At 42.3% G+C, this 17,270-nt stretch overlaps 1 protein-coding gene across 7 annotated transcripts in view; it reads left to right on the top strand.

The window, feature by feature from the left end:
- Nucleotides 1-2,472: 2,472 nt before the first annotated feature.
- ndel1b (nudE neurodevelopment protein 1-like 1b) overlaps nt 2,473-17,270 on the top strand; it is a 65,704-nt gene continuing 50,906 nt past the window's right edge. For 5 of the 7 annotated variants that reach the window (XM_070857589.1, XM_070857591.1, XM_070857590.1 and 2 more), the window contains exon 1: nt 2,473-2,628. The gene's annotated coding sequence lies outside the window, so the exon portion shown is untranslated. Of the gene's footprint in view, nt 2,629-16,890; nt 17,164-17,270 lie in introns of all 7 variants that reach the window. The other 2 variants (XM_070857588.1, XM_070857587.1) reach the window with 2 other exon arrangements.

Below are 17,270 nucleotides of genomic sequence, written 5' to 3' on the forward strand. Positions count from 1 at the left end.
CCTTTAATATCACTTGTGAAATGGCCAAAATTAAACACTTAAGTGAAAATGCAAACTTATTGCATGATGGGAAAAACAGTCATAGGTTTTCATTAATGGTGAACGCAAGAGACAACAACGTGCACTTATAGCACCTTTAGTGTCAGGTGTGGCTCAGTGGGTAGCACACTTGCTTCTGAGTCAGAAGCTTGTGGGTTCAAGCCCCACTCCTGGAACTTGAACAGATAAATCTAGGCTGACACTCCAGTGGAGTGCTTGCACTGTAGGAGGTGCTGTCTTTTGGATGAGACATTAAACTGAGGCCCTGTCTGCTCTCTCATGTGGATGTAAATGATCTCATGGCACTATTTTGAAGAAGAGCAGGTGAGTTGTCCTGGCCAATATTTATGACTCAATCAACATAACAAAAACAGATTACAAAAGCAAAATACAGCAGATGCTGGAATCTGAAATAAAAACAGAAAATGCTGGAAATCTCACCAGGTCAGGCAGCATCTGTGGAGAGAAGAAGAGTTAACGTTTTGGGTTTGTGACCCTTTGTCAGAGTGACGAAGGTCACTGACCCAAAATGTTAACTCTGTTTCTCTCCATATATGCTGTCTGACCTGCTGAAATGTCCAGCATTTTCTGCTTTTATATCAAAAACAGATTATCTGGTCATTATCACATTGCTGTTTGTGGCAGCTTGCGGTGTGCAAATTGTCTGCCGCATTTCCTACATTACAACAGTGACTACACTTCAAAAATACTTCATTGGCTGTGAAGCGCTTTGAGACATCCGGTGGTCATGAAAGGAGCTATATAAATGCAAGTCATTCTTTTTATTTATTTTTTTAACATAGTAAAACATCCCAAGGTGCTTCACAGGAGCATTATCAAACAAAATTTGATATGGAGCCACATAAGGTGATATTAGGACAGATGAGTATAATGTGGATAAATGTGAGGTTATCCACTTTGGGGGCAAAAACACGAAGGCAGAATATTATCTGAATGGCGGCAGATTAGGAAAAGGGTAAGTGCAACGAGACCTGGGTGTCATGGTACATCAATCATTGAAAGTTGGCATGCAGGTACAGCAGGCGGTGAAGAAGGCAAATGGTATGTTGGCCTTCATAGCTAGGGGTTTTGAGTATAGGAGCAGGGAGGTCTTACTGCAGTTGTACAGGGCCTTGGTGAGGCCTCACCTGGAATATTATGTTCAGTTTTGGTCTCCTAATCTGAGGAAGGGCGTTCTTGCTATTGAAGGAGTGCAGCGAAGGTTCACCAGACTGATTCCCGGGATGGCTGGTCTGACATATGAGGAGAGACTGGATTGACTGGGCCTTTATTCACTGGAGTTTTAAAGGATGAGAGGGGATCTCATAGAAACATATAAAATTCTGACGGAACTGGACAGGTTGGATGCAGGAAGAATATTCCCGATGTTGGGGAAGTCCAGAACCAGGGGACACAGTCTAAGGATAAGGGGTAAGCCATTTAGGACCGAGTTGAGGAGAAATTTCTTCACTCAGATAATTGTTAACCTGTGAAATTCTCTACTGCAGAGAGTTTTTAATGCCAGTTCGTTGGATCTATTCAAGAGGGAGTTAGATATGGCCCTTAAAGGGATCAAGGGATATGGAAAGGAGGAAAGGGGTACTGAGGTGAATGATCAGCCATGATCCTATTGAATGGTGGTGCAGGCTTGAAGGGCCGAATGGCCGACTCCTGCACCTATTTTCTATGTTTCTATGACCGAAAGCTTGGTCAAAGAGGTAGGCTTTAAGTAGTGTCTTAAAGGAGGAGAGGTAGAGAGGTTTAGGGAGTGTATTCCAGAGCTTTGGGTCTAGGCAGCTGAAGGCATGGCTGCCAATGGTGGAGCGATTAAAAGGAGCCAATGTAGGTCAGTGAGCACAAGGGTGATGAGTGAATGGACTTGATGTGAGTTAGGAAATGGACAGTTTTGGATTAGGACAAGTTTATGTAGGGTGGAAGAGGGGAGCTGGCCAGGAGAGCATTAAAATATTCAAGTTTAGAGGTGACAAAGGCATGGATGAGACATGCCGCAAAGGTGCGAATGGTGTACACTTTATAGGGACGGTGCCCTTTTAAGTGACAGAGTCTAGGTAGATGAAAAGCTCATCTACCAGATGTTTTCCAGGAAACAATAGGGCTTATTAAAATCATAAATCGGTGCATTCCCCACAATGTTGGAGGCGGAAGAAAACTTCCAAGCTGATGTGATTTTTATCCTGGGACTTAAGTCATGAGCAGAAATACACTTCCTCCAAAGAATATGGAGAAAGGAGGAAGGTGGTGGGTGGTGCAGACTGGCTGGGAGCTGCTCACTGTGACGTAGCCTGAGTGACAGACGTCCCCGCCAGGCGGCTGATGACGCGCGGCTGTGACGTAGGGGTGGAGGGTGCTCGCGGCCGCGCGCCTGCGCCTTTTTCTTGGGGGTGGGGGGGTTACAATAAGAGCGGGTGCGGAAGTGACGCACCGGTAGGAAGGGGCGACGAGCGGCGGTTGCTGGTTGAATGTTCTAGTAGACGCGAGCCGGGGGTCGCAGGAGGAGGAAGATGGTGATGAGGAGGAAGAAGGGGTGCTAACGGCGACAGTGAGCGGCTCCGCGTCGGAAATGTGTAGGTAGGATATATCTTTTTTTTTTTAAATTTGGGTGTGTTTTAACATTAAAGAGAAAAATGAAGCTTGAGGCGCGCTGCCGGTGCGTGATCCGGGGGCCGGCCGGTTGGCGACGCTTGTGTTGCCGGTGACAGCCGACCTGCCACGTCCTCTTTACACGGAGGGAGGGGGAGGGAGACCGAGTGCGGCCGCCTTTCGCCCCCCCGACTCGGCGTCGACGGGCGCTCCTTCCTGTGCTGAGGAGGGGGCCGCTGGAGCTCCGGGGTGGGGTCTCTCTCCGCCCGGTGACCCCCTCAGGGAGGGAAGGGGGGAGGATATAATCCAGCCTGACGTAACGCCCCTCGGACAAGACCCGCCCTCTAGCCGGTCGCCGATTGGCTGTGCTGGCCCGGTACTCGCTTTCGATTGGCTGCCGCAGCTGTCGATCGCGGCGGGGTTTGTTTGTCTGGCAGTTGTGTGGGGAGGGGAGATGTCCGATCGCCCTTCGGGCTTTGAGCAACCAAATGGACCAGCACCGTCACTGGGGAGGGGAAAGTTTCGCTCCCGCTCTCCGCAAGTGTCAGCCGCACACTGCTGAGTAGAAATCTGTCAGGGAGGCGCTAGGTACCTGGTGGTTTTAGCATAGGGAAATAAAGGTGTAAACACTGATCCATACCGGCTTATTTTTGATTGAGCCATTCGTGAGCTGATCTATTTACAGTTTGGAGTATCTCCTTTCGCCGGCCTTTTGGCCTTTGAGCTGCTGGTGGAGCAATAACAACACGAAAAAGTTATATTGGCGATAGTGACGACGGGCTGTCGTGGACTTCCTGAAGTTCTATATGGGAACTTGCTTTCAAGCATTATCTAATTCCATTGAAAATCAGCGCAAAACCGCAGATGTTTGTCATGTTATGGCTTCGGTTTATTCGTGACCTAAACCAAGCTGATTTGGAGCATAGAATTCCAATGTACAAAATCATTTCCCGTTCACTCCCATTTATATGTAGCCAATTTCTGTCAGTAGTTTTCTGTACATTGCTTTATTGTTTAACCTCATTATGTACAATTTTCCATTTTACTGTGTGCGATTAAATGAGCTGAAGCACAAACATAGATGTCTTTTAAGTACACAGTATAGACTGCTTAGTCCGTTTGTATTTCATTTTGTACTTGGCATGACAGTAAGATAATTGTTGACTTCAGTTCAGGGATTCTCCATCAATGGCCTGGAGGCTTTGTGTAATTCATGAATTAGTTCTCTGATCCATTTTACATTTAGAACATGAAGCAGCAGATTGTGTCGCAGTCTCAATTTTCCAAATCAATTCTTATAGCAACTAGCTTACATCTTCTTCCCAGTGTATGTGGGGTTTGAAAGATAATATGGCAGAGTCTAAATTATAGGTTGATAATGTGAGTGCCTGCTTAGCTGGGATGGCAGCCATATCCATGATTTTGATAGACTTAAGCTGTGAAAGCATACTGCAACTTTCTGCTGATGTGATTGATCTTGGCCAACATTGAATTGGTAATGTTGGCTGAAGTGATTTGATCGCTCCTTTTATTCCTTTTTTGCCATAGTACATGAAGAGCACTAGTATGATATCAAATTTAAACTTCTGGTGGATTTGCCTACAATATTACTGCTGGCAATATGTGTATTGTGCAGTCAGGTCTGTATGATCTGTTTATAGTTAGGCTAGTTGGCATTTAAGGTTTTAAAAAAAAAAACTTTATTTTTTATTATTAATATGACCATTGCAAATGTTAAAAGAAAAATGTGATCACAAAGTGTGAGGTCATGCACTTTGGTAGAAAAAAATCAAAGAGCAAGTTATTATTTAAATGGAGAAAGATTGCAAAGTGCCACAGTACAGTGGGACATGGGGGTACTTGTGCATGAAATGCAAAGGAATAGTATGCAGGTACAGCAAGTGATCAGGAAGGCCAAATGGTATCTTGGCCTTTATTACAAAGGGGATGGAGTATAAAAGTCAGGAAGTCTTGCTACAGCTATATAAGGTATTGGTGAGGCCACATCTGGAATACTGCATGCAGTTTTGGTTTCCATATTTACGAAAGGATATACTTGCTTTTGGAGGCAGTTCAGAGAAGGTTCATGAGGTTGATTCCAAGGATGAGGGGTTGACTTATGAGGAAAGGTTAAGTAGGTTGGGCCTCTACTCATTGGAATTCAGAAGAATGAGAGGTGATCGTATCGAAACATATAAGATTGAGGGGGCTTGACAAGGTGGATGCAGAGAGGATGTTTCCACTGATGGGGGAATCTAGAACTAGGGGCATGATCTTAGAATAAAGGGCTGCCCATTTAAAATGGAGACAAGGAGAAATTTCTTCTGAGGGTTGTAAATCTGTGGTATTCACTGCTTCAGTGAGCTGTGGAAGCTGGGACATTGAATAAATTTTAAGACAGAGAAATAGACAGATTCTTAAACGATAAGGGGTTATGGGGAGCGAGCGGGAAAGGGGAACTGAGTCCATGATCAGATCAGCCATGATCTTGAATGGCGGAGCAGGCTTGAGGGACCATATGGCCTACTCCTGTTCCTAGTTCATATGTTCTTATAATCAGAACCCCTGTACAGTATATTTCAAATTGCTTTTATGTCCCCAGATCAATTGTTTTATTTCCTGAATTCAACTCTGTTTTGAGTTGAGAAAATTGTCCAATGAGATCCTTTTGCTGTTACATGATTCTTCGCTTTCATCAATGTGAAATAGTGTTGTATATGCTTATTGTGAGTGGTGACAAATGTGAATATTTTTGTGGAGACAGATATGAATCACAAACATTTGAACCTGTTTTCTCATTTTGTATTTGTGATAAAAGTAGTTTTAAGCAAAATAAGTTGTGGGAAGTGGTGAAAATTGTTAATTGTAGGATTAAGCTCTGAAATATGCAAAACCGAAGTAACATGCACTTGCTTTAGTAAGTTTACAAGGAATAAAACTGTAAAATTTTCTACGCTCATACTTTTGAGTCATGACATGAGCTTTGAAATATTTTAGTGGAGCTCCCTTATCCACCACAATGGAGAGAAGACCCTCCCCCCCCCCCCCCCCCAAAAAAAAACCAGCCAGGTCCCAGTGGTGATGGAAATGAGCAGATAATCAATGGTCCCCATAATTTTGCCTTTCGTATACGATCCAGCAGTGCACTCTGCATGGGAACGAAGGCAAGTACAATTTAAACAAAAGCAGCATGTCATTTTATTCATCCAAGAAAAGATGAAATACAAATAAGAAAAGCAACTATGCTGTGTACATTGAGATGACTGTCAGACTATGTTCCATAAAAAAATTTATACGGATATTGGAAAGGTGAATAATGGAAGCTCCACTGCTTTCCTTTGTTATCCCATTTTGAAGTTGGAATTGAATTGTTATGACTACTGCCCAGCTAGGATTCATAAACATACCTTTGTTTAAATGCAGTGAAACTAAACTTGGCATCAAGATGTTTGCTATATATAGTTTAGAGGTTTCATGTCATACATGTGTATGGTTGGACGTATAAAGTGATAAGTCTTGTAAAACATTAAATAATACTTAATGTTGTGATGTCACTGATTTTCAGTAGACCCATCAATTTTGTTTAGAGAGCAAAATGTCTCCCATTGAAGAATGTGAATGCCCAGTTTCTCTTCCTGTTATTAGTAGGCTATGTTGTTGGCATGGTCCATTCTTCTGCTGCTGACCTAGCGGGTAGGCAACTTGCAGACACTTTGGCTAGGTTCCACCAGGTGTTCAGTTGTGATCTGAAAAGAATAGTTCACCTAATTATGTATCTTCCACTCACTCCTTTTTTAAGATGTGACTTAAGATTGGGAGCTGAGTGGAGGTTTCAGCCTCCCACTCGTGCTGTGTCTTGATTTTCCTAAAAGATTAAGAATTTTAACTGACTTTTTTGAATTTTTTATTATGAAGGTAAAGAATTGAACATTTTTCTACTTTTGGCACCCAGTGTGAGCTGTAAGCATTCATGTGTAGGGTAGTATGGGCAAAGTGTAAAGTAAAAGCCACATTCCAATAATGTACCATTCTACCAGAATACCTGTTACTGCTACAGCATGAATATTTCCATTTCTCACACTTGGTATTGTTATCAACTCTCATGTAATACCAAATTGTGTATAGTTTTATGCTATGTGCCTGCATCCACTAGGAACTACTACCTAACTTGTATACCCTTGCAGCTGGCCAAGAGAGCACATTCAACCCTCAGTCTGTCCTTGATTTGAACTCTCATCTCTATGCTAATTCACTAACAATAGTGTAAAATAAATAAGAGCACTGAGAATTGAAGAGATTCAAAATTGTACTTGGCATGAGAGTAAGATAATTGACTTCAGTTCAGGGGTCCTAAATTAATTACTTGGATTATTGGCTGTGGAGATGATTTTGTCTTGAGTTGGTTTTACTTTCTCAGTTTGCTTTACTTTACAATGTAATGCAATGTTTCATTGTAATATGTGCTCTCTTCTGTAGCGTTTTATTGAAGTTTGTGCGAATAACTGTCACTATTTTCCCTCCACTATAGTGTCACTTGCTGAATATCTGACGCTGCTGCAGGGTGCACAAGAGGATGATTTAAGTAGTTTATGTTGAGTGGACAACTATTGAAACCATGTGAACATAGCATAGTCCATGGAGATTAAAATAGTTTAATATGTTGAAAGCCTTTATCGATGGTGTATTTAAATTAAGTATTTTTTCTCCTGTACAGTATATTGTGTTAATAGAGCTTAAAACAAATTAAGTTATTTGGGAAGTGATTCTATACGATGGATCATAAATCATATCTTCAACAAAGCATGACCAACCAAGGCTTTTGCAAATGTACAAATTCAGGGCAATAAACCCTAGATGATATTTTGTATCTCATTTGGTGGTTTGCTTTCAGCTGTTCAGAGCAGATGAGTACTGCTACAGTTGTATCCTGAGCTGATTTCTTCTATTGAAGGAAGAGCTTGTATTTATATAATGCCTTTCATTGCCTCAGGAGGCCCCAAAGGGCTTTACAGCCAACAAAGTACATTTTGAAGTGTAGTCACTGTTGTAACACATGGAATCACAGCAACTAATTTGCTTACAACAAAGTCCCATAAACAGCAATGAGATGATTTGAGGGACAAATATTGGCCAGGATGCTGGGAAGAACTCCCCAGCTCATCTTCAAATAGAGCCATGATCTTTGACACCCACCCGAGAGGATAGACAAGGCCTCGGTTTAACATTTCATCCAAAAAACACCTCTGACAACGTAGCTCTGGCTCATTACTGCATTGAAATGTCATTAGATTATGTGCTAAAATCTGTGGCATGGGCTTTGAACCTGTGACCTTCTGACTCAGGAGTGAGGGCCAAGGCCAGCACTTTGTAAATTCACTTTTGCCATCTTTCTAACCAATGGAGGGGATGGATGATGGTGTGACTGTAGACTTTGCTTATTTATGTAAAGATTAATTCTTGAATTGCCTACGTATTCATATTTTCTGTATTGTCATAATATACATATTGGTAATGTACTAACAATTAGCAATACTTTAGTTCTTAGTAAGCAATAACCTGCAACAAATCATCTTTGTTTAAATCTTATATTCAGTAAATTTAAAACATGTTCAGAATAAAGTGTTTACAAATACAGTGTAATGCTTTAAAGTCTCTTATTAAAATGGTTTCTAATGTGTCTTGCAATATTGTATTTGTTCTTGGGCAGTCCCTTGGAGTCGAGGATGACTTGCTTCCACATTAAAAATGAGCTCTTGGGTGACTGAGTCCGATGCAGGACCTACAGTTTTTGTCACAGTAGGGGCAGATGGTGGTTGAAGGAAAGTTGGTTGAATGGCTGATTGGTTGGAGTGCTTGGGTTGTTGTGCGCTCCTTCCGCTGTTTGCGCTTGGTCTCCGCTTGCTCCCGGTGAAGAAACCCGAGGTGTTTGGCGTCTTCCCAGATTATTCTCTCCCACTTTGAGCGGTCTTGGGCCAGGGATTCCCAGGTGTCGGTGGGGATGTTGTACTTTTTCAAGGAGGCCTTGAGGATGTCCTTAGAGCCTTTTCTCTGCCCACCTGGGGCTCATTTGCCGTGTTGGAGCTCTGAGCAGAGTGCTTGTTTTGATAGTCTCATTGGGCATGCAGACGATGTGGCCTGTCCATTGGAGCTGATCAAGTGTTGTCTGCTGAGGATGTTGGCCTGAGTGAGAACACTGACGGTGCACCTATCCTGCCAATGGATTTGCAGGATCTTGTGGAGGCAGCGTTGGTGGTACTTCTCCTGTACTTTGATGTGCCTGCTGTATATAGTCCATGGAGAGTGGGTATATTTTCTTATTTGTTTATAGAATCATAGAATGATATAGTCCATCATGCCTGTGCTGGCTCTTTGGTCGTGCTATCCAGTTAATCCCACTCTCCTGCTCTTTCCTCATAACCCTGTAAATTTTTTCTTTTCAAGTATTTCTAAACTTTTTTGAATGTTACTATTGAATCTGCCTCCACATTTCAGACAGTGTGGTCCAGAGCGTGACAATTCGCTGTGTTTTTAAAAAAAAAAATGTTGATGAAAAGTTTGGATCGTTTCTGGCATCTAAATGTCATGAAAAAAACTAACGAAAGCCATTTAGTTCAGTATCGTTAGTTCGGAATGAATGTTGTAGTTCAGTTGGATCCAGCATCTTTTTGATTTCATCATCATAGGCAGTCTCTCTAGGAAGACTTGCTTCCACTCCTGAAGTGAGTTCTTTGGTGACTGAATAATCCAATACGAGAGCCACAGACTCTCTCGGGTGGGACAGATATTCGCCGAGGGAAGAGGTGTGTGGGACTGGTTTGCCGCACGCTCCTCCGTTGCCTGCGCTTGACCTCTTCACGCTCTCGGCGTTGAGATTTAAAGAGCTCAACGCCCTCCCGGATGCACTTTCTCTACCTAGGGCAGTCTTCGGCCAAGGACTCCCAGGTGTCCGTGGTGGTGGTGCACTTTATCAGGGAGGCTTTGAGGGTGTCCTTGTAATGTTTGCGCTGCCCACCTATGGCTCGTTTGCCGTGAAGGAGCACCGCATAGAGCATTTGTTTAGGGAGTCTTGTGTCTGGCATGCGAACTATGTGGCCTGCCCAGCAAAGCTGATCGAGTGTGGTAAGTGATTCAATGCCGGGAATGTTAGCCTGGATGAGGACACTGATGTTGGTGTGCCTGTCCTCCCAGGGAATTTGCAGGATCTTGCGGAGACATCGTTGGTGATATATCGCCAACAACTTGAGATGTCTTCTGTACATCGTCCATGCCTCTGATCCATACAGGAGGGCAGGTATTACTACAGGGTAGACTGAGAGCTTGGTAGTAGATTTGAGGGCCTGGTCTTCGAACACTTCCTCAGGCGGCCGAAAGCTGCACTGGAGGCGGTGTTGAATCTCCGCATCAATGTCTGCTCCCGAGGTATGGGAAATGGTCTAATTTGTCGAGGGCCGCGCCGTGAATCTTGATGACTGGGGGACAGTGCTGTGCGGCGAGGACAGGCTGGTGGAGGACCTTTGTCTTATGTTAAGCGTAAGGCCCATGCTTTCATGAATACATCGACTATATCCTGGAGTTCAGCCTCAGAATGTGCGCAGACACAGGCGTCTTCCGCGTACTGTAGCTCAACGACAGATGTTGGTGTGATCTTGGACCTGGCCTGGAGGTGGCATAGGTTAAACAGCTTTCCAATGCTTCTGTAGTTTAGTTCCACTCCAGCGGGGAGCTTGTTGACTGAGGTGGAACATGGCAGCGAGGAAAATTGAGAAGAGGATTGGAGCGACTGCTTGTTTGATATCCAGTACTGAATGAGCAGAAATTTTCTCCCAATTAAATATTGGGAAGACTGAAGCCATTGTCTTTGGTCCCCGCCACAAACTCCGTTCCCTGCCACCAACTCCATCCCTCTCCCTAGCATCTGTCTGAGGCTGAACCAGACCGTTCGCAACTTTGGTGTCAAATTTGACCCTGAAATGAGCTTCCGACCACATATCCGCAGCCTAACTAAAACTACCTTTCTAGCTCCGTAACATTGCATGTCTCCGTCCTTGCCTGAGCTCATCCATGCTTTTGTTAACTCTAGACTTGACTACTCCAACGCACTCCTGGCTGGCCTCCCACATTCTACCCTACGTAAACTTGGTGATTCAAAACTCGGCTGCCCATGTCCTAACTTGCACCAAGTCCTGCTCGCCTATCACCCCTGTTTGCTTCTGGTTAAGCGACATCTCGATTTCAAAATTTTCATCCTTGTTTTCAAATCCTTCCATGGCCCCTCCCCTCCCTATTTCTATAATCGCTTTCAGCCTCAACTCCCCAAGATATCTGCGCTCCTCTAATTCTAGATTCAGATTTTTGAACGATAAGGGAATAAAAGGTGATGGGGAGCGGGCAGAGAAGTGGAGCTGATCCATGATCAGATATCAGCCATGATCTTATTAAATGGTGGAGCAGGCTCGAGGGACCAAGTGGCCTACTCTTGCTCCTATCTCATGTTCTCTTCAGAATCCTGGATTATAACTGCTCAACCATCGGCAGCCTTGCTTTCAGCTACCTAGGTCCTAAGCTCTGGAACTCCCTCCCTAAACCACCTCTTTACCTCTTTCCTCCTTTAAAACCTACCTCTTTGATCAAGCTTTTGGTCATCTGTAATTTCTTCTTATCTGGCTTGGTGTCAAATTAATATTTTTGTCTTCTAACACTCCTGTGAAGCACCTTGGGACGTTTTACTATGTTAGAGGCATTACAAGTTGTTACAAAGTATGAGACATGTAATCTTTATAGGGGCTAATTAAAATGGATGAACTAAGTGCCATAATTCACAATCAGTATTGTGCCTGTACAAGCTTTAACCTGTTATCAGTTTAATTATAGTCTCTTATCTAGTTGTTTTTTGACTGCAGTAGGTTGTAGGAATATACTATGTCAAATTGGATATGATTGTATTTACATTAAACACAGATTAAAAATTGAGCAAGTCACTGTTGAATTTATTGCAGTTGGGGATTAGAGCTGTGGGCAGATGGGTAGCAATAGAGCATACGCTAATTACAACTTTAGTTGAAGTGATCCAAAAAGTTTGTTGTGTAGAGCAAAACCAGACACATCAGCAAATTGTGTGAGCGCAAACAGACTGCATTATATATGAGCAAACAATGACGGTGATGTGCTGCTGTTTAATGAAAGCCAAGTTCAGAAGAATGTTGCACTGCTTTGGAAATTGATGCCCTGTATTTACTAAGCGTGATAATGGTCAAAAAGGAGGAAGCAGCATCACAGATGCCCCTCCACCTCCACACCCTACACTCATTCAGATGGTCCAATGATGTGTGCTCTCTGCCAGACATAGAAGGATGACATTAACAATCAAGATCCAGGGTGCAAATACTTGTATAAATTAAACAAAAGTCTTTAGTTTTCAAAAAGATACAGCATAGAATGAACAATTTAAAAGTTAAAGTTTCTATACTGCATAATTCAAGGAATCTATTGTGGATGATTAAATATTATGCTGTTGTTAGATGGCTATTGATGCTTACCGTAAGGTTGGAAAATGACAGATTCCAAATACATTACCAACGGCTTGAAATGGTGCTTTGATTGTTTTGAGTGGGACTGTCTCAGTGGAAATCAGTTGCTTTTTTTTGCCACTTAGTTGATGTGGTATACACAATAAACAAAGCAGTCTCTCTTAAACAAAGGGTTTCACAAAATTAACAAATTACGGTAACTGGTTCAAAATATTGTTTCCATTACAGTATAACATTCTCACTAATCTGCAATGCTACAAAATCAAAGGTAAAATGAGGCATGTTAGCGAGGAAGGGAGCGATGGGCTTACTTTGGGACAAGTTTTGAACAAATTGGACTTTTTGCAAGATTGGGTACTGGCCAGCAGAGAGGATCATTTATACTGTTATTCATAGTTTACATAAATGACTTGGACTTGGAATTGCAAAATTTATGGACAACACCAAATTGGGGGATGTAGTTAATGCAGCAGAGGACTGGCAAAATACAGGAAGACTTGCAGAATGGTGTGTAATTGGCAAATTAATTTCAATATAGGTAAGTGTGAGGTGGTACATTTTGGTGGAAAGAATAAGGAGGCCACGTACTCTTGGAAAATAAGTGTCTAAATGGGGTAGAGGAGTTACATATGCACAAATCATGAAGTAGTGTTGCAGGTTAATAATGGCATTTTTTAAAAAGCAAACAAAGCACTGGGGTCCATTTCTAGAGGGATAGAACTGAAAAGCAGAAGTTATGAAACTTGTATAGAACCTTGGTAAGACCACACTTGGAGTACTGTGAACAATTCTGGTCTCCATATTCGAACAAGGATATAGAAGCACTGGAGAAGGTGCAAAAAAGGATTTACAAGGATGATAACAGAAGTGAGGCTATACCTATCAGGAAAGATTGGACAGGCTGGGGCTCTTTTCTCTAGAAAAGACTGAGTGGTGACCTTAGAGATCTTTAAGATTATGAAAGGGTTTGATAGGATAGATGTAGAGAATATGTTTTCACTTCTGGGGGAGACCAGAACTATGGACCAAAAATATAAGATAGTCACTAATAAATTTAGAAGAAACTTTGCTCAGTGGTTAATGTGGAATAGCGGGATATGTTGGAGTTAGATGAAGTAGGTGGGAGGAGGCTCGTGTTGAGCATAAACACCGGTATGGACCTGTTGGGCCGAATGGCCTATTTCTGTGCTGTGTAATCGTATGTAAATAGAGTCTAAAAGTAGATAAAGGTTTCAGTGACGGTGGTGGGCAGACTGTTCTCCGGAGGTGGAAGTAAGCAGTCTTGGTGACTAAAGTTAGGCCATGAGTCCATCAGGGCACCCAGGGGTTTACATGATTTGCTTCAGATTGAGCATGCGCCTGGGAGAAGAGACAGTGGAAAGGGGCTGAAAACCATGGTTTTGATCATCCTAATGTTCAGTTGGAGGAAATTATGGCTCTTCTGCAACTTGGATGTCAGAGTGTCTTAAACAGCACAAGTGTGCCAGTGGAACTAAGGGAAGAGCGAGTGAGTTAGAACTGGGTGCCGTCAACTTGCATTTGGTAGCTGACCCCATGCCTGAGGAGCAAGCAGCATGTACAGGGGATGAGGAGGAGCCCGGGATAATCTAGGATGACTGTGGGATGATCTGGGTTGACACTGGAGGAGTGGCATGAAGAAATGTTATTGTTGTACCAAATGGTTGTTATAGGAGTTGACAACTCTACCATTGTTCAATACTTTTAGCCAGTTAGTTTCATAACCTGAATTATAAATTGCATTGCTGAAATAAACTCTTATGATACTGGACTACATGGTGTGTCTGGGGCATCATGTTTTTGGATTAAGATAGTTTATGGCATTTGGTTTATTTATTGGTTAAAGCACTAGTGTTTGTTTAGTAATATGCTCACCTCTGAAGCAGAAGTTGTGGTTTTAAGCCCTGCTTCAGCATTTGAGCACATAATCTAGACTCTCAACAATTGTTAATTGGCAGTTATAAGAAGTGTTCAGTATATTCTACTTGGAGCAACTCGTTCACCTATGCTGGTAAGCATGTGGGGAATGGACTCAACCACTCTGAAATGTTGTCAGAATTTGTCATTGAAGCTGTGGCGCCAGGACGTAGGAATATCAGAACAGTAAATATTAAAGTACATTTAGGAAATTGAGGAGCTACACTCAGAAATAGAGAATCGTCACATTCACAAAGGGCATGCAGAGAATACCCTCTTCCATACTTGTGGGCAGTATTTTTAGTTTTGGCCCTGTAAAAAGGCTCATCTTGTATCTAAAACAATAATACACCACACTAACAGACTTGCTTATCAGTATACTCAGTCTTGTGGCTTGATTTATGGCACAGAAGGAGGCCATTCGACCAATGCCTGTGCTGGCTGAAAAAGAGCCATCGAGCCTAATCCCACTTTCCAGCTCTTGGTCCATATATGTCAGCCCTTCAGGAGCATATCCAAGTACTCTTTAAATGTGATGAGCATTTCTGCCACTACCACCCTTTCAGGCAATGAGTTCCAGACCTCCACCACTCACTGGGTGAAAAAAGTTCTCCTCCACTCCCCTCTAATCCATCTGCCCATTACTTTTAATCTATGTCCCTTGTTATTGACCCCTCTGCTCGGAGAATAGGTCCTTCCTATCCACTGCATCTAGGCCCTTCATAATTTTATACACCTCAATCAAGTCTCTCCTCAGCCTCCTCTGTTCCAAAGAAAATAACACCAGCCTATTCAATCTTTTCTCATAGCTTAAATTCTCCAATCCTGATAACATTCTCCTAATTCTCCTCTGTTCTGTACTCTAGTGCAATCACATCTTTCCTGTATTATGAGCAGGACTGTACACCACTTGTGACCTAGCTAGTGTTTTCTATAGCTCCAACATAACTTGTAGCATTACTTGTGGCCTTTTTGAAAATATATTCATTGTACAGTAAGAATGTTCTGACTGCAACTTGAGCAGAACCTGAACTTTTCCAATTTGCTGTTAAGTATTCTGAGCTTTCATTTGGTTCCCTATCCTATTACAGCACTAAACACACACACAACTTGTTTTGTCTTCAGTTCATGATCTTTTTTAAATTTTGCAGATCTAGTGTAAGGCATTGCCTCATTTTGGCTTTGGCCATTCAATTTGAGGTGTGTTGCTGTATAAATGGGGTTCCAAAGTGCTACAGATTTTAAACCAACGCAGGAATCTTTTTGTGCTAATTCCAAGATGAATAGTGTGCTTTAGAAATGATGGATTCTCTCATTGTATTCTTCAATCCTAACTTGATCCAATTTGATGCTAGGATCTCAGGTGGCTGTTTGGGTTTAAACACCTTTGTAAGTAGAACCTTTTTTTAAAGTGAATGTTTTTTTTTAAACTTTTTAAGTTCCACTTTTTAAAAAAAAAATAGAAAAAATATGTTTTAAAAATCTGATGAATCAAACCCTCATCACCTCTAGAGTGTTGGCTTCAAGTTTGATCTGGGCTACTACTTTGGAGGCTGCTGTGACATGGTTAGTAATGTTATCTAACATTGTTTCTAAGAACCATTTTATTTTGGAACTTTATGTTAATCCTGTATTGGACAAATTCCCATTGATAGTTCTGAAAGTTTATCCAGTAACTAGATGAACCACATCTACCAGAAAGGTCCTAGATTAGATCCCTCATCTGAATTGAATTTTGTAAGTTTGGCCGGGGCAATGGTAAAAGAGCTACAATTGGCCAACATGTTTCCTTCATTAAGGGGGAAAAGATCAACCAAGGTTCTTGTTTCTAAATATTATCTAGTGACTCCTGCTGGAAGTAAGTGTGTAGAATTTGGGTGAGGACAGGGTGGGTTCCTAGAAGGCGTGTTAAAGCTGAACATAAATACAGATTTATCTTATTGTATCAATGCATCACAAACATACAGTAGGTTAAATGACCTGAGAGAATAGTTCAATTTTGTGTATAATGTGGAATACCTCATTAATAATAGGTGGACAAGTCCCCTGGACCTGATGGCTTACATCCTAGGTCTTTAAAAGAAGTGGATGCATTGGTTGTAATCTACCAAAATTCCCTGGATTCTGGGGCAGTCCCAGCAGATTGAAAACCACAAATGTAACGCCCCTATTTTTTTTTTTAAAAGGAGACAGACAAAAAGCAGGAAACTATAGACCAGTTAGCCTAACATCCGTTGTTGGGAAAATGCTGGAGTCCATTATTAAGGAAGCAGTAGCGGGACTTCTGGAAAAGCATAATTAAATCAAGCAGAGTCAGCATGGTTTTATGAAGGGGAAATCATGTTTGACAAATTTGCTGGAGTTCTTTGAGAATTTAACAAGCAGGGTGGATAAGGGAACCAGTGGATGTATTTGGATTTCCAGAAGGCACTCGATAAGGTGCCACAAGAGGTTACTGCACAAGAAAAAAGCTCACCGGGTTGGGGTAATATATTAGCATGGATAGAGGATTGGCTAACTAACAGAAAACAGAGTCTGGATAAATGGGTCATTTTACAGTTGGCAAACGGTGACTAGTGAGGTGCCGCAGGGATTGGTGCTGGGGTCCTCAACTATTTCCAATCTATATTAACAACTTGGATGAAGGGACCGAGTGTAACGTAGCCAGGTTTGCTGCTGATACAAAGATGGGTGGGAAAGCATTGTGAGGAGGACACACACAATCTGCAAAGGGATATAGACAGGCTAAGTTGTTAATATGGATTCTTTTTCCTTCAATCTGTTTCAGCGAATACACTGACACGAACACCTTGCCTTTACTGTAAAGGACCTTTATTGAAGATTCTCCGGCCGGGACTTGTCAAGACAAAGGGACACTCTCAATCAGAGCCTGTTTACCTTCCCCTGGACAAGCCCCTTTTCAGTGCGACACAACAACAGTTACACATTTTCAAAACAGAACACATTTGATTAGCACTTGGTCTATCCAATCTCTTTCTGCCTACCCCCTGAGTATGTCCAATGGCAGGCAAGAAAGTCTCCCAATTAGGGCTGGTGTCAGGTTAGTTATAGCTTTGTTACACTGTCTTTCCTCATCAGTAAAAGCTATTACTTTTCCCCTCCTATCTAGGATTGCTTGCTTTCTTTATGCTGCCTTGTGTCTTATGA

The sequence above is a fragment of the Pristiophorus japonicus genome, chromosome 16 (genome assembly GCF_044704955.1).
Source record: "Pristiophorus japonicus isolate sPriJap1 chromosome 16, sPriJap1.hap1, whole genome shotgun sequence".
Lineage (NCBI taxonomy): Eukaryota > Metazoa > Chordata > Chondrichthyes > Pristiophoridae > Pristiophorus > Pristiophorus japonicus.